At 43.1% G+C, this 24,250-nt stretch overlaps 1 protein-coding gene across 11 annotated transcripts in view; it reads left to right on the forward strand.

Annotated features, from left to right (window-relative positions):
- The window catches only part of PUM2 (pumilio RNA binding family member 2), a 334,312-nt gene that overhangs the window by 169,527 nt on the left and 140,535 nt on the right, over positions 1 to 24,250 (forward strand). The window lies entirely within an intron of this gene.

Below are 24,250 nucleotides of genomic sequence, written 5' to 3' on the forward strand. Positions count from 1 at the left end.
GGTTTAGGCTTGTTCGGTCAGGTCTCCTTTTTGTGCCTTCTCCCCTTTTTTGGGCACCATCGTGACTTTTAATTTCACCAAAACAATTTTGCCTTCCATCGTCAATGAAGACTCCCAGTGGCTTCAAACATTGTGTACCCTGTGCAACCGGACCATCTCTGGAAAAGACACCTATTCTTGGTGTCTACAGTGCCTTGGGCCTCACCATAGCACTGTCAATTGTGTCCTTTGTCTTTTTATGAAGAAAAGGACCCAAGTTTCCTAAGAGGCTCAACGCAAGAAGTTTTTTGGAGTCGGGTCCGGTTCTTCGACATCAGCATTGAGGTCGGAGGCGTCGACGTAGAGTGCTGCTTCGGCATCGGGAGTCATGGTAGGAATGGCTGCTACAAGAACCTGGGAGCAGTGAGGCATCGAGTGGGTCTCCACCTGTCTTGAGGCCTCCTACTATGCAGGCCTTCCGGGACCGTCCATCGTTGGACCCGACCCCGAGGTGATGTGAGGATTCAATGTTGTCCTCGTCAGCACCGAGGAGCATAGGTGATTTGCATCAGGTGAAGGCCAAGAAGCACTGTCACCGTTCTCCATCGACACTCAGTGCCAGGAGTTCCAGGGCACTGAGGGATTCAGACCCTGAAAAGTGTCAATGCCGGGACGACCACTCCCCCTCCATCCAGGAGGTGCTGATGTGTACATCTCCTAGCAGCTGAGGTCCTAGCGGTTCTGCAACCTCAGCTCCAACCGGTTCCACAGCCTTTACCGATGGCGACCCTCGATGAGAGCATCCAGACCTTGCTCCCTGAGCTTCTGGAAGGCCTCATGCAGTGATGTGCGTCTGCATCGGGGGTGCTTGTGCCTGTCATGCCTTCTGCTGCGGCCCCTCCTGTTTCTCAGCCCACAGTGTGGCCTCCAATGCCAGCGCCACTTGCGGCCCAGGGGTAGACATCCACCCAGGCCGGTACCCCTTTGACGTCGGTGGACGAAGCTTCGTCGGAGTCGAGACAGGAGCCAGCTCCTCGACACCGTTCTTGGGGGCATGGGTCCTCGATGTTGAGGCGGGCCCAGTTTCAGACATCCCTGAGAGAAGTGCTGTCCAATACCGAAGAGGAGTACTCATGGAAATCAGAAGAGGATCCGAGGTACTTTACCTCAGATGAGTCCTATGGGTTCCCTTCTGAGCCCTCCCCTCCACCTGCGAGGAGACTGTCCACCTGAGAGCCTCTCATTCACCTCTTTTGTACGGGAAATGGCTGAGGCCATTCCATTCCCTGTAGAAATAGAGGATGAGCCCAGGGCCAAGATGCTCGAGGTCCTGGACTGCACCTTCCCTCCTAAGGAGGCAGTGATGGATCCTCTCCATGAGGTATTCAATGCAGTCCTCATTAGGAACTGGGCATCCCCTCTGTTTGTCCCTGTCGTCCCCAAGAAAATTGATGCCCAATATCAAATCCACAGGGAACCTGGGTTGGTGAGGTCTTAGTTACCCCATGACTCCATGGTGGTAGATGCTGCTCTCAAAAAAGCCAGGAGTACTAGGAATTATGCCTCTGCTCCTCCAGACAGAGAAGCTAGAACCCTGGAATCTTGGGAGAAAAAGTATCAGGCCTCTATGTTCATCGCCTGTATTCAGTCATACCAGCTCTTCACGCATGTCTACTTGTGGAACTCGGTGCAGCAGCAAACTTGGTCGATGTGCTCCCTCAGCAGCAGGCTGAGCCATTTCGCCAGTTGGTCAAGCAGCAGAAGGCGTGCCGCAAGTTCTTGGCCAGGGCACTTATGACACTTTTGACATGGCATCCAGGATCTCTGCCCAAAGTATAGCAATGCGCAGACTCTTATGGCTGCATGTTTCTGACCTGGACCATTCTGTCCAGCAGACGATGTTGGATACCCCTTCCCAGGGGAATAATCTTTTCGGAGAGAAGGTTGAGGAGGTCGCCGACCAAATCAAGAAGTACACTGATGATATGTCTTCTCTCTCTCGCTGGGCGTCTTTACAACTGCCTCCTCATTCAGGATGTATTTTGGTAGGTCGTGGAGTGCCTTGTATTCCAGGCGTAGGCACACTCCTGCTGCTCACCAGCCTGCTCAGGCTCCACTCCAGCACGCTCATTCTCGTCAACAGCATGCGCCTAACTCCCCTGCTGCTCCCTAGCAAAAGCAAGGGACGAGCTTTCGACTGGCTCCAGCAGAGCATAGCTACAGTAAATGTTTCTGCTCCTGACTACTTGCCGGTTGGGAGGAGGTTAATGTTTTTTCACCAAAGGTGGCCTCATAACTTCCGACCGGTGGGCTCTTCAAATAGTCCGGCTCGGATACACCCTCAATTTACCTTCCAAACCTCCAGCTTGTCCACCGAGAGCCCATTCTTTCAGCTCTCAGCACAGGCAGGTATTTGCAGAGGAACTCTCTGCCCTTCTAAAGGCCCATGCGGTTGAACCCGTTCCACCAGGGGAGGAAGGGCAGAGATTCTATTCCAAGTACTTTCTTGTGCAGAGAAAGACAGGGGCGATGCATCTCATCCTAGACCTAAGGGCCCTGTAGAAATTTGTACGCTCTCTGGACTTAAAGGATGCACATACACACATCCTGTTACTTCCAGCCCACAGGCAGTATCTTCTGTTTCGGCTGGGAATGCATCACTTTCAGTACCACGTGTTGCCTTTTGGCCTCACGTCAGCTCCTAGGGTCTTTACCAAGTGTCTAGTGGAAGTCACAGCCTTGCTACACAGACTGGGAGTACATGTGTTCCCTTATCTTGCGATTGGCTTGTGAAGAGCACCTCCAAGGATGGTGCTCAGGAGTCCATGCGGATGACTGTTTGGATGCTACTGGGGTTCATGATCAATTACCCCAAGTTCCATCTCCATCCTGTTCAACAATTGTAATTCATAGGAGCCATGCTCAATACGAAGAATGTCCAAGCTTACCTCTACCAAATGTGAGCGGACAATCTTCTTTTGCTAGCGTCCAAGGTTCAGACATCACAGCAGGTCACAGCTCAGCAGATGTTGAGATTCTTGGGCAAATGTGTTCCACGGTATACATTTCACCCATGGCATGTCTGCATATGAGATCTGCACATTGGACCCTGGCTTCTCAGTGGTGTCAAGCCACTGGAAGTCTAGAAGATGTCATCCAAGTGTCCCCAGAGCTTGTGCACTCTGTTCGATGGTGGACAATTCAGTCCAGTTTGACTTAGGGACTTCCATTTCAAATTCCTCAGCCTCAAAAAGTGCTGACGACGGATGCATCTCTCCTAGGTTGGGGAGCTCATGTAGATGGGCTTCACACTCAAGGAGCTTGGTCCCTTCAGGAAATGAATCTTCAGATCAATCTCCTTCAATTCCGAGCGATCTGGAATGCTCTAAAGGCTTTCAGAGATCGGCTGTCCCATCAAGTTATTCTCATTCAAACATACAATCAGGTTGCCATGTATTACACCAACAAGCAGGGGGGCACTGGATCTCACCCTCTATGTCAGGGAGCTGTCCAGATGTGGCATTGGGCTAGCCAGCACAGTATGTTTGTCCAAGCCACTTATCTGGCTGGCATAAACAATGACTTGATTGACAGGCTGAGCAGGTTAATGAAACCTCATGTGTGGTCTTTAAATATGGGCGTAGCCTTCAAGATCTTCCAAGCATGGCGTACCCCCTTGGTGGATCTTTTTGCCACTCAGGTCATCAACAAGGTCCCTCAGTTCTGTTCCAGGCTTCAGGCCCTCTACAGACTAGCGTCAGATGCCTTCCTTCTACATTGGTGGATAGGCCTTCTGTATGCGTATCCTCCGATACCTCTAGTGGGAAAGACTTTGAAACTCAGGCAAGACCGCAGGACCATGATTCTGATTGCGATCTCTTGGCCGTGGCAGATATGGTTCCCTCTTCTCCTGGAATTATCCTCCAAAGAACCATGGAGATTGGAGTGTTCTAGCCCTCATTACACAGAACGAGTGGTTGCTTCTTCATCCCAGCATCCAGTCTCTTGCTCTCATGGCCTGGATGTTGAGAACCTAGAATTTGCTTCCTTGGGTCTTTCGGAGGATGTCTTCCAAGTCTTGCTGGTTTCCAGGAAAGATTCCGCTAAAAGGTGTTATTCTTTTAAATGGAGGAGGTTTGCCATCATTTTTTTTTGACAGCAAGGCCGTAGATCCCCTTTCTTGTCCTACACAGACCCTGCTTGAATACCTTCTACGCTTGTCAGAGTCTGGAATCAAGACCAACTCTGTAAGGGTTCACCTTAGTGCAATTAGTGCTTGTCATCAGCGTGTAGAAGGTAAGCCTATTGTTAATCTGTTCGTGAGCACTTGATCCTAGGCCAAGGCTTAGGAATGATCTTGGCCAAGGCCTAGGGTGGACCGAACAGGCGCTACGCAAACCCACAGCTACAAAGCCCCACACACTCAGGACACTCAACCAGCACCAGCAGAAAAGGGAGATAGACTACTCAGGCGGGCCGAACGGGAACCCACTCGTACAGAGTACGGGCCTCACGGCCGATCTGGAGCCAACTCACACACTAGGGAAGGGAAGAAGAACAACTAGGGGTCCCAGGAGGGACTGAAGCACATGCAACGCACACAGCGCTGCTAGACATAAGGGAAGGGCGACAGACAAGAAGCTGGCAGGTACAGGCTACCAGGGGAAGAGAAACCCAAGGACAGAATGGGACACAGACTCTATAGGAGCGAAGCTCCACAATAACACTCTAGGCTGTACCATACAACACACCTAAAGGAATACACAAGGCTGTGCTACACAGCAATCAAGGATTAAGGGAAACCACTTATAGGAATACACAAGGCTGTGCTACACAGCACTCAAGAATTAAGGGAAACCTCTTATAGGAATGCACAAGGCTGTGCTACACAGCACTCAAGGATTAAGGGAAATCTCTTATAGGAATACACAGGACTGTGCCACTCAGCACTCAAGGCTCAAGGGAAACCACACACAAGACTGTGCCACAGAGTGAAATAACAGACACTAGAGACAAAGGGAAAAGCAAGCAAACAGGGAAAGCTGCCTTTACATACACACGACAGATAAGGAGCAAAGCTTACAGGACTCAGGAGACAACCACAGCAGACAAAGAGTTAGAGCAGGCTAAAGGGAAGGGCTGCTAACAACACTCACGACAGGAAGAAACAAGGCTTACACTGTAGTCAACGGTTTAAAGCTAACAAAGGAAGAACACACACAATGTTCCTACCAGAATTCAGCAGCATACAGAGACAGAGCACCCACAGGTGCAGGGGAGCAAGGTAATCAGGGAAAGCAGCTTAGCTCGGGAAACAAACAAGCATATGCTGGGAACAACCAGCACACAGAGAAGCTACGAGCAGTGAGAGGAGTAAACAAACTTCCACGAAAGCACGTTGTGCTACTAACACAGACAGAGAGAGGGAAACAGGCTTCAGATGACAGGGATCAAACGCTAAAGCATGGACTGTAGGGAATGGTAGGTTTAAATAGATCTGACTTCTGACGTCTGCTGCTTCAGATGTCAGCTCAGTCCCTAACAGGCCAATCAGAAGCGAGTCCTAGTCATTCCCCTGCCTGTCTGGCAGAATCATAACACCTATCTCTGGACAGCCTTTAGTTGTTCGCTTCATGAGAGGTTTGCTTTTGTCAAATCCCCCTGTCAAACCTCCACCAGTGTCATGGGATCTCAACGTCGTCCTCACCCAGCTGATGAAAGCTCCTTTTGAGCCACTGAATTTTTGTTATGTGAAGTACTTGACCTGGAAGATCGTTTTCTTGGTGGCTGTTACTTCAGCTTGTAGGGTCAGTGAGCTTCAGGCCTTAGTAGTGGATGCACCTTATACTAAGTTTCATCACAGCACAGTAGTTCTCTGCACGCACCCTAAGTTCCTGCCGAAGGTGATGTCGGAGTTCCACCTGAACCAGTTGTCTTGCCAACATTCTTTCCCTGACCTCTTGCCCACCCTGGCGAAAGCAGTTTTCACACCTTGGACTGCAAGACAGTGTTGGCCTTTTGCATGGAGAAGATAAGCCCCACAGACAGCCTGCCCAGTTGTTTGTTTCTTTTGATCCTAACAGAATAGGGGTCGCCATTGGAAAACACACCATATCCAATTGGCTAGCAGATTGCATCTCCTTCGTTTATACCCAGGTTGGGCTGACTTTGGAGGGTCATGTCACGGTTCATAATGTTAGAACCATGGCTGTGTTGATAGCCCACTTGAAGTCAGCCACCATTGAAGAGGTTTCCAGGGCTGTGATGTGGTCTTCAGTCCACATATTCACATCTCATTACTGCCTTGAGCAAGATACCCACAACAGTTGGTTTGGGCAGTCAGTTTTGCAGAATCTGTTTGGGGTCTAGAATCCATCTCCACCTTCCTAGGTCCATTTTGTTCTGTTCCAGGCTTCATCCTCATCTAGTTGTTTATAGTTTAAGATTACTCTGTGTTAAGTCATCGCCATTGCAAGGCCCAGTTGACCAGTTTTTGTTGTTTTGGGTGAGTCTGGATGCTAGGGATTCCCCACTTGTGAGAATAGTAAGCCTGCTTGTCCTCGGAGAAAGCGAAGATACTTACCTGTAGCAGGTATTCTCTGAGAACAGCAGGCTTCGCATTCTCACAATCCCATCCACTTCCCCTTGGAGTTGTCTTTTCTTCATATTTTATTTTGTATTTTGCTTTTGTATTAAACTGAAAGGTGTGGCCTCGCTGTGGGCGGGAAAGCACTCGTGCATGCACGTTGGAGCACTGCTTACGCTCCAGAAAGCTCTCCTTCCTTTCTATGGCATTTTGCTTACCCGGGCGACGCGGGATGCGTCTACCCATTTGTGAGAATTTAAGCCTGCTGCCCTCGGAGAATACCTGCTACAGGAATATCTTTGCTTTTCTTGAACACCATTGTTATAAGAACCCTTTGTTTGGTCTTCTCCACTACAAAACTTGTCTAATATATAATAATTTTCTCAACTATTGATACGGAAACTATAACAATGCTAATGTCTTCTTCTTTAACTAAACATTCTATATACAGCCTGTGAATTGGAGATGAAAAAGAATTTATCAATAACAGTTCTTATCCTAAGATAAGCACCTTGTGTTTGCAACCTTATTCTTCTTCCTGGGGTTTCTCTTAAGTTCCAAAAACAATCCTGGTCATACAAAACAGGCCTTTTCCTGATGTCACTGAGCTGAGAGCTGCATGTTTCTCTCATGTTAACTAAAGGCAATTTCTAACATTTTTTTTCAGACATAAAATGTTAACCCTAAGTTTTCCAGATCCACAATTCCCTCCTCTTGTCATATGAAATCCTTTAGGGATCATTTAGACAGCAATCATCAATATTATTTAGGGCTTCTGTCTCTAATATTATCTCTTCACAGTTCTTCTCGTCAAAGGTTAAATCTACATACTCAATGTGTTCCCTGGCTAAGTGATTTGTGGCATACATTATATGAGAGGTCATGGTAGATGATTTTATAGTGGCTATTTGTTTAACACAATATTGGAGACATTGCACACAACACTGCAATCCAACACAAGTTATTAGTATTGCTATAATTACTACAACTTTAATCTGTACAGTTTTCCTTCCCAAGGAACTAAAGTTTGGTAATTGGGACCACAGCTAAGACCAGTCCCAGGCACTATAATCCATTGGAGCGGAGGAGTGGCCTAGTGGTTAGGGTGGTGGACTTTGGTCCTGGGGAACTGAGGAACTGAGTTTGATTCCTGGCACAGGCAGCTCCTTGTGACTCTGGGCAAGTCACTTAACCCTCCATTGCCTGCCGCATAGAGCCTGCCATGAGTAGGAAAGTGCGGGGTATAAATGTAACAAAAATAAAATAAATAAATAAAATTGTCTGAGCTTTTTAGAATATAGGTTAGATTCTCAAGATATTACTGCATTCAGCAGCCTGTCTGAGATTGGTCATCAACATAAACACAATAAAGGCACAGACACCTCTTTGGGCAGAAAGCAAATAAAGCTAGCCTATTCTGAATAATAAATTCACGCATTTGTGTCATCTCCTTATTAATATGTTCTATGTCTTAGGCTAGATCATGAACCATTATCTCAGCTACAGCCTGTAATCCTTATTACTACCTGAGTGAGAGTCCTCATTTCATGCCACCACTTCCAAAGGGGCTTTACATTTTGATTATTTACTATGATTTTAGATTCTTCTAAATCTTGTTTCTGCAGCATTCTAGCCTTACTAGTGATCTGGGAAACATATGGTTGCAGTATAATTTCTGAATATTGTTAGGTATAGTCAAATGTGGATATACCTCCACTATTGTACAGATTCCTCCCCGTTCAGGAGGCAAGCGCTGATAGGTTAAGTGACCACATAAGAAATAATGCCCCATTCAGGCTTCCTTACATTCATGGAAGAATACCTTTTCTATCAATTAACCAAGAGACTGTGAGACAAAAACCAGGTTTTCCAGTGCACCAGGGATTATAGTAACCTGTAAAAGGATCTGCAAAATATTTGGTCTGATCACAGATTGTCTTATTTGAATAATCTTACAGTATCAGTTAGGATAGGGCATCCTCTCCTATCTTCCAGAACATCATTACAATCATCATTATCGGGAAGTCGATGATACAGTTTATAGAACTCCTGTCAAGTAGCAGTCTTCCCATCAGTCCAGGAGCTGTTGGCTAACAAGAGCCACTGGCAGCCTGTAGTACTTCCCAAATGAGTTTTTCCTTACCCACTAAACCATAAGACTTGCTGTACTTGTTGAACTATCAGTGAATTGGGGAGAATAATCCTTTTCTCTGTCCAAGTCCCATTAAATCTTTGAAATTGACAAGGCTTGTTTCCTTTTTAGTCTTCCCATTGTGGGGTTCCTGTGCTGTTAAGGCTTTAGCACCTAAAGGTAAGGCCAACAAAGAGAGACCGGTACTTGAGGTCAAGGGTTTATGAAGACACATCCAACAATTGGCAGTATTAGAAGCATGAATAACTTCTTTCAAAAGCTTAATAATAGTGTTATGTTCAGGACCAGCCGTAATTGGCATGGGAGCAAAAAGTAGAACGAATTCAACAATCACAACAAAAGCAATAATAGAAAAATATGCATGGACTAACTATAGAAGCTCTATCTAAAAAAATCAAATTGTCCTGTTTCCTAGTATCAGGAAAGAGTTCCTTACATTCCTTTAAATCGGTGTTTCTCAAGTCTGATCCTGAAGTACCCCTTACCAGTCAGGTTTTCAGGATATTGACAATGAATATGCATGAGTTCTGTCTCTGGCTAATGTAAGCCATATTGACTGTCTCTCTGTGTCAGGTGTTCAGCGTTGCGTGCGTCTGGTAGCACTATACAAATGTTAATAATAAGTATAAATGCACAAATAAAATAATAAATGAAAGAGATTTTGCATATAATAGAGACAGTGTACGGAAATCAAGTTCATGCATATTCATTGTGGATATCACATTCATTGTTCTTTTAATCATAAATTGTTGTAACTGTTAGGCAGACTGTATGCACAGTTAAGGTCTTTTTCTGCCATTACTATGTTACTACATCCTGAAATCCTGACTGGCAAGTGGTACTCCAGGTCTGGACTTCTTTATATGGTCTTCTGGCTCCTACATATCTTCCTCAGGTGGGTAACCTTCCAATGCACTCTATAGAAACAGGCCTTTTCCTGAAGTCACTGAGCTGAGAGCTGCATGTTCCTCTCATGTAAACTAAAGGCAATTTCAAACATTTTTTTTTCCCGACATAAAATGTTAACCCTAAGTTTTCCAGATCCACAATTCGCTTCTCTTGTCATATGAAATCCTTTAGGGATCATTTAGACAGCAATCATTCCAAAAGATACCAAAAAAAGTAGTACTGATCTAACTATTGCCCAATTGCATCAATTCCTCTATTTGTAAAATTAATGGAGAGCATGGTGAATAAACAACTCAGTGTGTATCTGGAAAAGTTCTCCATTTTACATGAATCACAGTTGGGGTTCCGTACCCTTCATAGCACTGAAACTGTGCTCATCACAATTCTGTCAAACTTCAAGCAAGAAATAGCTTTAGGGAAAAGCATTCTTCTTCTACATTTTGACATGTCAAGTGCTTTTGACATGGTGGACCACACCATCCTACTAAGACTCCTCGATTACTTTGGAGCCGGCGGAAATGTACTAGCATAGCTGAAAGGTTTTTTAACCTCCAGAACCTACCAAGTAAAATCCAACTCAAGTTTATCCCCTCCTTGGCAAGCTGGCTGTGGTGTGCCTCAAGGCTCACCTCTTTCCCTTACTCTCTTCAACGTAATGCTGATTCCCCTAGCCACAGCTCTTTCAAAGCTTGGTCTTCACCCATTTATCTATGCAGATGACGTCACTATCTACATCCCTTTTAGGACAAATTTCACCAAAATAACTAATGAAATCAGCCTTGGAATAAACTCCATGCTCACTTGGGCTAACTCATTTAAATTAAAACTTAATACAGAGAAAACTCATTGCCTTATCCTTTCCTCTCCCTTTAACAGATTCAAACCTGCAACCTTAAACGCACCTGGCCTTACCCTGCCAATCTCAGAGTCTACGAATACTAGGAGTAATTGTTGACCGAAACTTAACACTGATGGATCATACCAACTCACCACCAAGAACATAACATAGTAACATAGTAGATGACGGCAGAAAAAGACCTGCACGGTCCACTCAGTCTGCCCAATAAGTTAAACTCACATGTGTCATTTTTTGTGTATACCTTACCTTGATTTGTACCTGTCTTTTTCAGGGCACAAACCGTATAAGTCTGCCCAGCACTATCCCCACCTCCCAACCACCAGCCCTGCCTCCCACCGCTGGCTAAGCTTCTGGGGATCCCTTCCTTCTGAGTAGGATTCCTTTATGTTTATCCCACGCATGTTTGAATTCCGTTACCGTTTTCCTCTCCACCACCTCCCGCAAGAAAATATTCTTCTCTCTCTGGAAACTAAAACGATTAAAGCCTTATTTCCCAAGAGAAGTATTTTGTAATTTAGTCCAATCACTAGTCTTAAGCCGAATCGATTACTGTAATGGCATATAAGCAGGGTGCAGAGACCTACTTCTCAAAAAACTACAAACTGCCCAGAACACAGCGGCTCAACTAATCTTCGGTGGATCAAAGTTCACAAGTTCCAGACCGCTTCGTGAGAAATTACACTGGCTTCCTGTACAGGTGCGAATAACTTTTAAAATTTGCACCCTAGTCCATAAGATCCTCTACGAAGAAGCTGCAGCTTTATATGGATGCCCTTGTCAACTTGCCACCAAGGAATTCACTTAGATCTTCTCGTTCATACTTAAACCTCCACTACCCTGCGTGTTCTGGTCTCAAGTATGAAACCGCATACGCTTCCACCTTTTCCTACATCAGCACTCATTTGTGGAATGCATTGCCTAAATCTGTAAAAACGGTTCAAGATCATCTGACTTTCAGGAAGTCTCTCAAGACCTACTTATTTGGGCAAGCTTACCCTAAAGATCCAGTCCTGCATCCGTGATTCCTGGACTACAAATCCTATAAAGACCTTGTGAACTCAATTACTTTATCTTACACCTGTAACTGTACGCCATCCATATCCCTTTCACTTTATTGTACTTTACTGTTGTAAGCCACGTTGAGCCTGCCAGTGGTGGGAAAATGTGGGGTATAAATGATATAAAATAAATAAATAAATTCCTAAGCCCTAGAGGGTGCTGATGACTGGTACATCCTGCCTGGGGTGGGGAGCTCATGTGGGTGGGCTTCACACCCAGGGTGCTTGGTCAGCTTAGGAATCAGATCTTTAGATCAGCCTCCGGAGCTACTGGTGATCTGGAATGTTCTAAAGGCTTTCAGAGATCGGCCGTCCAACCAAATTGCACACATTCAAATAGACAATCAAGTTGCAATGTACTACACCAACAAGCAGAGGGGACCAGATCATACCCACTGTGTCAGGAGGCTGTCCGGATGTGGCACTGGGCAGTCCATCATAGGATTCTTAAGGCTACTTAAAGCAGGCAAATCCAACAGCCTGGCTAACAAACTGAGCAAGGCCATGCAACTGCACGAGTGGTCACTCAACATGGGCGTTGCCTGCGAGATCTGAGTGTGAGGCACCCCCTCGGTGGATCTCTTTGTGGCACACCTCAATCACAGAGTCCCTCAGTTGTGTTCTAGGCTCCAAGCCCATTTCAGAGTAACATCTGACGCCTTCCTCCATTGGGGGATTGGTCTTCTGTATGCAAATCCTTATATCCCTCTTATGGAGTAGACTTTGCTGAAACTCGAGCAAGACCGAGGGACCATGATCCTGATCACTGCATACTGGCCCAGGCAGATCTGGTTCCCTCTTTTTCTGGAGTTGTCCTCCAAAGAACCTTGGAGATTGGAGTGTTTTCCAACCCTCATCACACAGAACGAGGGGTCTCTTCTGCATCCCATCCTCCAGTCTCTGGCCCTCACAGCCTGGATGTTAAGAGCTTAGAATTTGCTTCCTTGCATCTTCCAGAGGGTGTCTCTAGGGTTTTGCTGGCTTCCAGGAAAGATTCCACTTACTCTTTGAAATGGAGAAGGTTTGTCATCTGGTGTGAGGGCAAGGCCCTAGATCCCTTGTCTTTTTTTAATTTCAAACCATTTTTATTATCATATTAACTAGAACAATAACAATGCAGCAAATCAAAAATACATCAAATAAGACATAAGGGTCCTTATTCTATAAAGGCTATTCTCCTAAATAAAATTTGCTCCTAATTTAGGAACATAACTTTTAGGAACATAACCTTTAAGGACCAAAAGCATTTTCAAGAAGGCTGCAAAATATAACCAATTATTTTTAACCAATAGTAGCAGAGAAAAAGGGAAGTGCAACTAGAAGAGATGAAGATTAGTTCTAAATAAGAGAATTAGGGAATCAGGAAGGGAAGCATAATCCACAAAATACTACAAGTAGATATAAGAAAACACACAATTTGTAACAAAATGAATCTGTCAATGGGCTAAATTAGGAGGGTGTAGAAGCCCAAAAACGAGGGCCCAGGGTTTGCATTCCTGTAGCCAGACTAATCTTTCTATTTCAGCAATTCTCCAAACTTTAATCAAAAACATTTGGATGGTAAAACAGGGTCTTTCCATTTCTGTGTAATGCAAACTTTGGCTATAAGTAGCAATTGCCAGATCAGACCTAAACGCATATGAAAAGCTAAATGCTGTGGAGGCATTCCTAAGAGGATAAGAGCTGGGTCTAGTGGAATATCAATCTGAAGTAAATTGGCAATGTAAGTAGGTGTCATTTTCCAAAAAATTGAACATGTGGACTTGTCCACCACATATGTGCCATATCTCCCTGGGTGGGCATCCCCTCCAACATAAGGGAAAGGACTGTGTCTGCCAGTTATGTATGCGGTGTGGGGTGAGATATGCAGAATGGAGAACTGTGAGTTGAGTATTAAGTGTCAGTTGGAGAGAGGAGTGGAAAGAATAGTACCATACTGTAGCCGAGAAGTTCTCGATAGACTGTTTTCCTATAAGCGGTTCTCATGTAGTGAAAACGACAGGGTTGAAGAGTCAGACAGGTGCTTTAAAAAAAAAAAGCGCAATATAAAGTTTTTAAGAGAAAGACATTGAAAGAGAACCTCTTCAAAGAATGATAATGAACAAGTAATACAGTCAATAGGAACAGTAGTGGAAATGAAATGGTGAATTTGGAAGTACTGAAAGAGTGAGAGTTTCACTCAGAACGTATGGAAAATATCAGATACTAGTAAAAGAGGCCTGTTTCAGAGCAAATGAAACGGGCGCTAGCAAGGTTTTCGTCGCCAACACTCCCCCTCCTCCCTCCCTGGCCAACCCCTTCATTTTTGTGCCATTGCTCCGCCCCCAACTTCATGACGTTTGACGCGAGGGCGGGGCCCGGAGCGATTTCCCACCCCCCACCCGGCTCCCTGCCTCCCTCCCTGCCAACCCCTTCGTTGTTCTGCCATTGCTCCGCCCTTGAGAGTGGGGCCCGGAACGATTTTGGTGGCTTCACCACCACGAACCTTTAACCTTTTTGAAGGAAGTCAGGGCTTGGCTTCACTGACGTCAGTGTCCTCAGAACGTTGATGGTGAGTTTTATTATAGTAGATAATTCATAAATTGCCATGCAGGAATAGTTTAGTCAAGGGAAAGTTAGCTAAATCAGTAGGTAAGCCCAGAGTCCTTCTGTGAGAGTTAGCCAGGAGAGGCGTGAGGGGAGTAAAGACAGGTGAAATAGATTTCAAAGAGCAAATGTTTCTCTAGCTAAGAAGAACAGGAGGAATAAAGGGATGATGTCATATCAATGGAGACCAATTATGTGTGTTGGCAAAAACATAAGTTAAAAGGGAATGAGGGGAGGGTAGGGACTCCTCTGATCTGACCCAGTGCGATTGAGCAAAAGGATTTATCCAGCAATGAAGTGCTTTTAAACAGGCAAACCAATGAGGATCTAGAGATTTGATACAGTTCTACTGGAAGTTTATCAGAGCCTGTTGCCTTGTTTCTTTTCAATTTTGCAATCGCTGAGCATACTTCCATCCGTGTAAAAGGTCTGTCAATTTTAGATTGGAAGACAGATTTCAGCTTAAGTATTTCTAATTTATCTAGCCAAGATTTAATACTTTCTGTCGTGGAGGTGGGGAGTTCCTGGCTGTTCATACCACCTCTCCATCTGCTATTGCATTTGGTACCATAATGTATTCTTTAGAAATAACACTTTTGTTCTGGTTTTAGATTATACATAAACATTTCAAAGTTTTCTAGTCATAATGTTATCTTGTTTTAAGGCTTTTTTCTTTGGCAGAGAAGCTTTCTATCTTTCTTTACACTATCCTCTATCAGGAAAGGAATTTTCCCATATCCACATATTACTGTGCCTTTTCACCAAGATGACTAGGTTTGTTTCTTGGAACATTAATGGGCTAAATCACCCTATTAAGCGGAAAAGGGTGCTTTCAGCTCTAAAGAAATCACGAGCTATGATAGCTTTTCTCTAAGAAACTCACCTGCCTGATGCAGATCATGAAAAATTGCAAACTGCTTGGGTTACTCAAATATTTTATTCCGCTTTCCCTAAATCAAAGAGAAGTGGCTATTTTAATTGCAAAAAATTTCCCCTTTGTATTAGAATCTGCCTTACAAGATCCTGAGAGTAGGTATATTATTGTGATTGGGAAATTAGATGGTAATTAAATCTAACGCATATGCTCCTAATAACTCCATTTTTCATTAATTTCTTTCGTGTGTTAAATCTTTCGTTAAAAGGCTCTCTGTGTTTGGGTGGAGATTTACGGTGTCTTATGTTTGGATAAATCTGAATATAATTTTAAGACTAATCTGACTAACAAGCTTATTTTACAAAATATTAAGAATTTATCTCTCATAAACATCTGGCACGCACTGCATGCAAGTGAGAGAGACTATTCATTTTTCTCTGCAGTACATGATTCCTTCTCTAGAATCGATTACTGGTTCAGCTCTTCTTCACTTCATTCTTCAGTTCTAGACTGCTCCATTGGCACCCGATATCTCTCGGACCACGCACCGGTGAGTTTTCACTTAGGCAATCAAAGAGGCATTTATTTCTTTGCCTCGAGAATGGTCCTTTAAAAAGGCAACGTCTTCAAAATCCAGTGTTTAAACAAAAGTTAATCTCTGGGATGAATACATTCATTTTAATTATGCTGATAAAATACATTTGTTTACTATCTGGGATGCTTGGAAGGCAGTCCTTCGAGGCCATATATCCAAACTATTTTCGGACATTAAAAAACAAGCAAAGACACAATTAGATGACCTTTATGCCTCACTGACTACTCTTTTTTTTTTTTCTGATTATAAACGCACTAAGTGCTCTTTCCAGGAAATATTACCGGTCAAATAGATAGCAGCTCTTGAGACCGAACGAATAATGTATTATATGAATATGAGTAAAAGCTCCTTCTTTGAGGGTGCTAATAAATCCCCAAAACTACTTTCCTGGCAGCTGTGCTGTGTTAAACTTAAGAGATGTGTTGAGAAAATTAAATCCTATGATGGTACTGTGATATTCTGTACCCAAAACATACTGAATACCTTTTCATCTTTTTACAAGGAGTTATACACTTCTCATTCTTCCTCTACGATTGATCCCTTTTTTTTTTTTTTTTTTGCCCTACACAGAACCTGCTTGAATACCTTCTAAACCTCTCTGAGTCTGGTCTCAAGACCAACTTTGTAAGTGTTCACCTTAGTTCAATTAGTGCTTAGCTTCGCCATGTAGAGGATAGGTCAATCTCTGGACAGCCTCTAGTTTGCTTCATGAGAGGTTTGCTTTTGACAAAGCCCCTGTCAGGACTCCGCTTGTGGTATGGGACCTCAGTGTTGTCCTCACCCAGCTGGATTCTGTCATGTGACGTACTTGACCTGGAAGGTCTTGTTTTTGGTGGCTGTTACTTAGTTCGCAGTCAGTGAGCTTCAGGCCCAAGTGGCAGATCCACCTTACACTAAATTTCATCATGCCTGTACCCTACGTTCCTGCCTAAGGTTGTGTCTGAGTTCCGTCTGAACCAGTTGATCGTTCTTTCAACATTCTTTTCCAAACCTCATGCCCATACTGGTGAAAACACACTCTACACCTTGGACTGCAAGCGAGCATTTATTTGACGCGGACAGGTCCTACAGACAGTCCACCCACCTTTTTGTTTCTTTTGATCCCAACAGAACGGGCATTGCTATCAGGGAACGCACAGTCTCCAGTTGGCTGGCAGATTGCATTTCATTACAAAAACACAAAAATGAAAGAAGCTCTGTTGTACAGACTACAAGTTTACTTAATATAGTACCATATTCCTGTGAAGTACAAATACATTTTGAGAAAGGGAAAAGGCATCTGTACCCCAACCTTTACCCAATGTCTTCTTTTTTAGGGTATGGAGGAAATAACATGGGTAGAACTTTCTTCATCGGCATTAAAAAAAAAAACCCTTATCTCTTGTTTAATCTTGCTAAAAACTTCACAGGAAGATCATATTTCTCATGGATCCAAAAAAAGAAGTGAAAAGAAATACTTAGCTTTAAACTTCTACGTTTGTGATAGACACAGACATTCAGAAAAAGTCAGTCACACCGACGATGGCCAGAGTTTTACTACCGTAGGCTGTCTCAAGGCGTGCATGACTAAAGCAATTCTAAAAACAACAACCTGTTTTATTTCTTCAAACAAAAATAAATAAATAAATTCCTAAACCTCATCAGTGAAAAAATATATAAAAAGCGTAAGCACAAAAAGATCCAAAACTAGTACAGTTAATAAACAAAGTACTTGCCAGTGACATTGAGCACAATGTGTCTTCAATACACCAGGATCCCTCAAACATGGCTGTGAATTTTTTTTTTTTTTATCTTTGTCAATCGAGACGTCCCCTACATCACTTCCAGTAGATTTCATTGGTCAGATCAACCCTCTTCGCTACTCCCAATGTATACAAATCCTTGCTGAGGAACGTTACTCATTTAAAAAATATATATATATATATTTCTTCAAAGAGATTGTTATCTTAAAGGGCTCATTCGTCTCAAGGTATATGTATCTCCCTGGAGGCATAACTCATCTGGACCCTGGGTTCAAAATGGAATTATATCCCCACTATGTCAAAAAAAGACTAAAAAATGACACAGAGCAGATTTTTATGACAAAACTGGATCTTTGCTCATAATTTAAATGCTCTTTGGATGATGATATCATTGAGAAGTACAGTGGTGGAAATAAGTATTTGATCCCTTGCTGATTTTGTAAGTTTGCCCACTGACAAAGACATGAGCAGCCCATAATTGAAGGGTAGGTTATTGGTAACAGTGAGAGATAGCACATCACAAATTAAATCCGGAAAATCACATTGTGGAAAGTATATGAATTTATTTGCATTCTGCAGAGGGAAATAAGTATTTAATCCCTCTGGCAAACAAGACCTAATACTTGGTGGCAAAACCCTTGTTGGCAAGCACAGCGGTCAGACGTCTTCTGTAGTTGATGATGAGGTTTGCACACATGTCAGGAGGAATTTTGGTCCACTCCTCTTTGCAGATCATCTCTAAATCATTAAGAGTTCTGGGCTGTCGCTTGGCAACTCGCAGCTTCAGCTCCCTCCATAAGTTTTCAATGGGATTAAGGTCTGGTGACTGGCTAGGCCACTCCATGACCCTAATGTGCTTCTTCCTGAGCCACTCCTTTGTTGCCTTGGCTGTATGTTTTGGGTCATTGTCGTGCTGGAAGACTCAGCCACGACCCATTTTTAAGGCCCTGGCGGAGGGAAGGAGGTTGTCACTCAGAATTGTACGGTACATGGCCCCATCCATTCTCCCATTGATGCGGTGAAGTAGTCCTGTGCCCTTAGCAGAGAAACACCCCCAAAACATAACATTTCCACCTCCATGCTTGACAGTGGGGACGGTGTTCTTTGGGTCATAGGCAGCATTTCTCTTCCTCCAAACACGGCGAGTTGAGTTCATGCCAAAGAGCTCAATTTTTGTCTCATCTGACCACAGCACCTTCTCCCAATCACTCTCGGCATCATCCAGGTGTTCACTGGCAAACTTCAGACGGGCCATCACATGTGCCTTCCGGAGCAGGGGGACCTTGCGGGCACTGCAGGATTGCAATCCGTTATGTCGTAATGTGTTACCAATGGTTTTCGTGGTGACAGTGGTCCCAGCTGCCTTGAGATCATTGACAAGTTCCCCCCTTGTAGTTGTAGGCTGATTTCTAACCTTCCTCATGATCAAGGATACCCCACGAGGTGAGATTTTGCGTGGAGCCCCAGATCTTTGTCGATTGACAGTCATTTTGTACTTCTTCCATTTTCTTACTATGGCACCAACAGTTGTCTCCTTCTCGCCCAGCGTCTTACTGATGGTTTTGTAGCCCATTCCAGCCTTGTGCAGGTGTATGATCTTGTCCCTGACATCCTTAGACAGCTCCTTGCTCTTGGCCATTTTGTAGAGGTTAGAGTCTGACTGATTCACTGAGTCTGTGGACAGGTGTCTTTCATACAGGTGACCATTGCCGACAGCTGTCTGTCATGCAGGTAACGAGTTGATTTGGAGCATCTACCTGGTCTGTAGGGGCCAGATCTCTTACTGGTTGGTGGGGGATCAAATACTTATTTCCCTCTGCAGAATGCAAATAAATTCATATACTTTCCACAATGTGATTTTCCGGATTTAATTTGTGATGTGCTATCTCTCACTGTTACCAATAACCTACCCTTCAATTATGGGCTGCTCATGTCTTTGTCAGTGGGCAAACTTACAAAATCAGCAAGGGATCAAATACTTATTTCCACCACTGTATGTATTACAGAAAAACCGATAGATCCATTTCTGCATTTAGTCCAGAAGGTGAGATTGTGTTAAGTTCGAAAATGGTTCTCTGTTCCTGTTGTAACAGGATCTTCTCCATGTCACTTCCCCGCCATGATGCTTTAACCAATCTCAAAACAAGAAACCGGAGATCTGTGAAAGTGTGAGATAAATCAGTACAATGTTGCACTAATGGTGCTGTGATGTTGAGCCTCCTGATGTTACTTCTGTGCTCGATCATCCTGGTTTTAATTTTTCTATTGGTCTTACCTATGTAGATCAATCCACATGGACAGAGGATGAGATATACCACACCCTCAGTGTTGCAGTTAGAGGAATTCTTAAGAGGATATTCTTTTCCTGTTCGTGGATGGATGAACACTTGAGTTTTAAATGAGGAGATGCATACTGAGCATGAGCCACAAGGTTCATGTCCAGTATGTGGAGGTGTAATGGATGGTGTAACAGGGAGAGCTGAAGGGGCTAAGGTTTCCTTAATGTTCTTGTTACATGTATGGGCCACAGTAAGCCATTTCTTGTCAAAACATTAAAGTCCCTCCAGGATGTGCCAATGTTTATGTAATATCTTTTTAAAGATGGGAAAATTTCATACTGCAGACAATGTCCAGTCTCTTTCTTTCTTCATTCCTTGTCAGCAGATCATACCTGTTTGCAACCATCGCTTTCCTAATTCCTTTTGAAATACAGTCCTCTGGGTATCCTCTATTGTGGAATCTCTTTGCCATAAGTGCTACTTGCTTTTTAAAATCAGTGTAGTCACTGCACACTCTTAGTCTTAGGAATTGAGAAAGTGGGAGATTTTCCTTAAGGTGTCTATTATGGTGACTCTGGAAATGGAGATAATGGTTCTTGTTGGTGGGTTTCTTATAGATTGTTGTGTTGAAACTATATGTACCTTTTTCAATGAGAATATCCAAAAAAGGAATCTCATGAGGATTATGATGCATCGTAAATTTGAGGTTTGGGTCCAGGCTATTAAGCCGTGCATGAAATTCTTCCAGTTTCTCAATAGTGCCTTTCCATAGTACAAGGACATTGTAGGGGTATTTACCTGAGATCTCACCTTTGCTGGTCTTGGCCTATACAAGCCTGAACCATTCTTTTACAACAATATGGATTCTTCAGCCAATGACCTGAATACATCTGTAATCATCAGAAACCAGCTTTTCAGAAAGGAAAATTACTGCTGGGCATACCAACATGACTTCATTCAAGGACATATTCTTTGTTGCAACTAGCCCGTTATCTCCCTGGGAAGCTTGGAGGAGACAGGGAGGTTTGCTTGCTGTCAATAGTAGAACAAAGGCTCGCTTCTTGACCATGAAGCTGGCTGGACATTATGTCACCGTATGTGATTGGTCCACAGATCATCTGACAGGTGGATACCAAAAGTTTTGGACTGAAGAGGATGAAAGGAGACGACCAGAGGATTGGCAGGTGAACAGAACGCGCAAAAGAGCCAGAGACTGATTTTCCTAACACCAGTGAACTGCGTGCCTTGTAACTAACTGACAAGGCCTGCTGAGCTACAATATCAGGCCTTATCTAAGACTGTACCATTTGCATCCAGAATTCAAATCTCGGACCTTATTCCTGGACTGAGAGACTCGCTGAGAATTCAGCTCGAGTCGAGAGGAGAAATCCGCTTCGGAACAATTGGAAGTCTGCCACAGACTGCAGGGTGATATCGGGATTTATTCTTATGGCCAGGGGGATAATTAGTCCTTGTCTTTATTCTGTGACAGATGGGTTATGTCATGACTTATGGTCTGTGAATTTAGCTGCTACGGTATTTTGCATAAGACGTGTGGTATAACTTCTGATGCTAATCATTAGGATTTCAGTACTGTAATCGGTTGTGTAATCACTCATTTAGTTAGTCCATTAGGATAATCATATGTCATTACCTGTATTTTGGTTATAATCTCTTTGTATAGCAAGTTCTTGTATTTTGCTTGGCATTTTGCTGCAGAACTATTTTTATACATATATTTTTCTTTACATAATAAATAATATATATATTCCTTCTGTGGCATTGTTCCTTTTCCAGCACAGCTAGCTTGTCATTGGGATAAAGAGGTACGCTTCCCTAGACACGAGTCCAGGATATTGCTATTTAGTAGTGTTCTGTCAGCTAAGTACCTCTTGTGTAGAACATACCCTACAGCGTCATCAATATACCTTTTCCAAAGGCGCAATTCCCCTTGATATGGGTGTGTCTCCAGGTGTAAATGTTCAAAGAATGCCACATACAAAATGGCAATGTCAGGGGCCATACTTGCCCCCATTGCAGTTCCCTTGACTTGCTTGAAGAACTTTTCCTGAAAACAAAAATAATTCTCCTGGAGGGCTATGGATGCCAGCTGAACTATGAAAGCAGTGGGGACTCTGATAGTCTGGTCCTTGTCATTAAGTACCTCAGTAATGATTTGGAGAGCATGTTGTTGGGGGATGTTAGTATATAATGACTCAAAATCAAATGTGACGAAGATGATATCTGTGATGTCCCCATCAAACTCTTGCAAAAGATTAATAGCATGTGCTGAATCCCTAATGTATGACTTAACCAAGGGGATCAAGGGTCTCAGGAAGGAATCCACAAAAACAGAAAGAGGTTCAAGGATAGAACCTATCCCTGATACTATTGGTCTTCCCGGGGGATTGACCAAAGTTTTATGAATTTTGAGCAAGATGTAAATAACTGGTATTAATGGTTCACTGTAAGAAAATCCTTTTCTTTCATTGGGAGGAATCCCGAGTCAAAACCAAAGTTGACCCAGAAGTTGCTCTCTTTCCTTAATTCTTCCGTAGGATCCCCGTCCAATGGGTGATAAAATTCTTCATTGGAAAGCTGTCTGTTAATCTCTGCAATGCAATCGGTGATGTTCATAATGATGATTCCCCCGCCCTTATCTGAAGGTTTGATGGTAATTTCATGATTGTCTCTCAAATTCTTGAGTGCTAATTTCTCTTCCTTCGAGAGATTATAAAACCTCCTAGTTTTTCTTTTTTCCAATTTAGCTGTATCCCGCAAAACACATTGCTGGAAAGTTGAGATCAAGGGATCAGATGGTCCAGGAGGGATCCATTTGGACTGACGCTTCACCATGGATGGATCATTATTAGTTGCTCCTATTTGGGCAAAATGCGTGATTTTGAGCTTCCTTTCAAATTTAAAGAGATCAGTCCTCATCTGTAGTGGATCATAGTTGCTGGTAGGCACAAATTTAAGACCTCTTTGGAGGACCGAAACCTCCATTTCTGATAATTCTATGTTGGAAAGATTAACTACTGGAATGTCGACATCCTGTGTGACATGTGGCGTTGGTATCCTGTGTTCCAAGCTCTTCCCCTGCCACATCCTCTCCCCCTTCCTCTGAATTCCATCTTGGGATACTGATTGTAGTCCCTCTCCGTCCTGTAATTCCTCTCCATCACATGTTGGGTTGATTTCTGTTGAGGGCCATATGCCCTTTCTCTCCCTTTGGTCCTCGTGTCCCAGATTTGATCTAAGACCAACTACTTTTTTAGTACAGTTGTGTAACAGTTGGGCCATTCCTTTGATCATGTTGTACCATCAGAGCCTGAGATTTATTGGTAGATATACAATGTCTGTGTTCTATAACTTTGCTCTTGAATTTACAAGAAGTACAGCCAACATATAATTTCTCACAGGGACAAATAAACACATAGATAACATTTCTTGATTCACAGTTTGATGTTTTAAACCAGTGTGTTTTTGTACATTTTGCCATTCAAATTCAGATTCTTCCAGTGTATTTGGACATACTGAACATTTACCACATTTTTGCTGCTTCCCTGTGTTCTCCTCTTTAATAGACCACACATCTGGTCTGCTGATTTTATCCTGTAAATTGCTGTTCCAAGCATATGTAATCATCAACCTTTGATCTTTAAAAACCTCATGGGTTTACAAAATGTTCCAATGCTTTCTAATAATAGAGGATACTTTACCAGACATCTTAGTAAATTTCAAGATACATGTAACCATATCCAACTGCCCATGTTGTTTTTTAGTTAGCAATAATTCTCTGTTATTAAAACATGATCTTTTCTGAGCCTTCTTAATTAACTTCTTAGGATATCCTCGTACTTCAAATCTCTTTCTCAATCTTTCTGATGACTGACAGTAACGTTAGGAAGTGTCACAAATGCATCTTTATCTCAAAAACTGAGCAGATGGCAGACTCGATATCAGATGTTGAGGATGCATACTGTCATACGCTAACAAGGAGCTCCTATCTGTAGATTTTATATATACATTCAATCGTAGTGTAGTTTCTTCTTTAGACGCCATACATGTAGGAAATTCAGATGTTCATAATAAGTGCATTCAAACTTAATAGAAGGGTGACAACTATTAATATTCCTTACAAATTGTAATAAGTCTTTCATAGTATCAACGTGGGCAGTTGGATATGGTTACATGTATCATGAAATTTACTAAGATGTCTGGTAAAGTATCCTCTATTATTAGAAAGCATTGGAACACTTTAGCAAACCCATGAGTTTGAAATATTTTAGAAGCACCATTGTTGAAGATTAAAGCATATTCTCTCTCAGCTACAGTTTTTTTAAGAAAGTAGAGGTTTTTTTTTAGAAACCATAGCTTTTTCTCCTTTTTAGGAGTTTTTTGCAGTTCTTTTTTTCCCCTGTAGATGTTATAGAAGCCAATGATATGACCTTCCTCCATATACAGTTGAGGTGTACCCAGTAGTGGTACAGTTCTTCAATATTGCGTGGCATCACTTGAAAGCTTTGCGGTTTCTTTTGTTTAAATATTATATTCTTGATGTAACTGTGTGAGAATATAGGCGTTATTTACAAACTGATAGTGATTTGCAGCATTGACAATATACCAGT

The sequence above is a fragment of the Microcaecilia unicolor genome, chromosome 3, assembly GCF_901765095.1.
Source record: "Microcaecilia unicolor chromosome 3, aMicUni1.1, whole genome shotgun sequence".
Taxonomy (NCBI): Eukaryota; Metazoa; Chordata; class Amphibia; order Gymnophiona; family Siphonopidae; genus Microcaecilia; species Microcaecilia unicolor.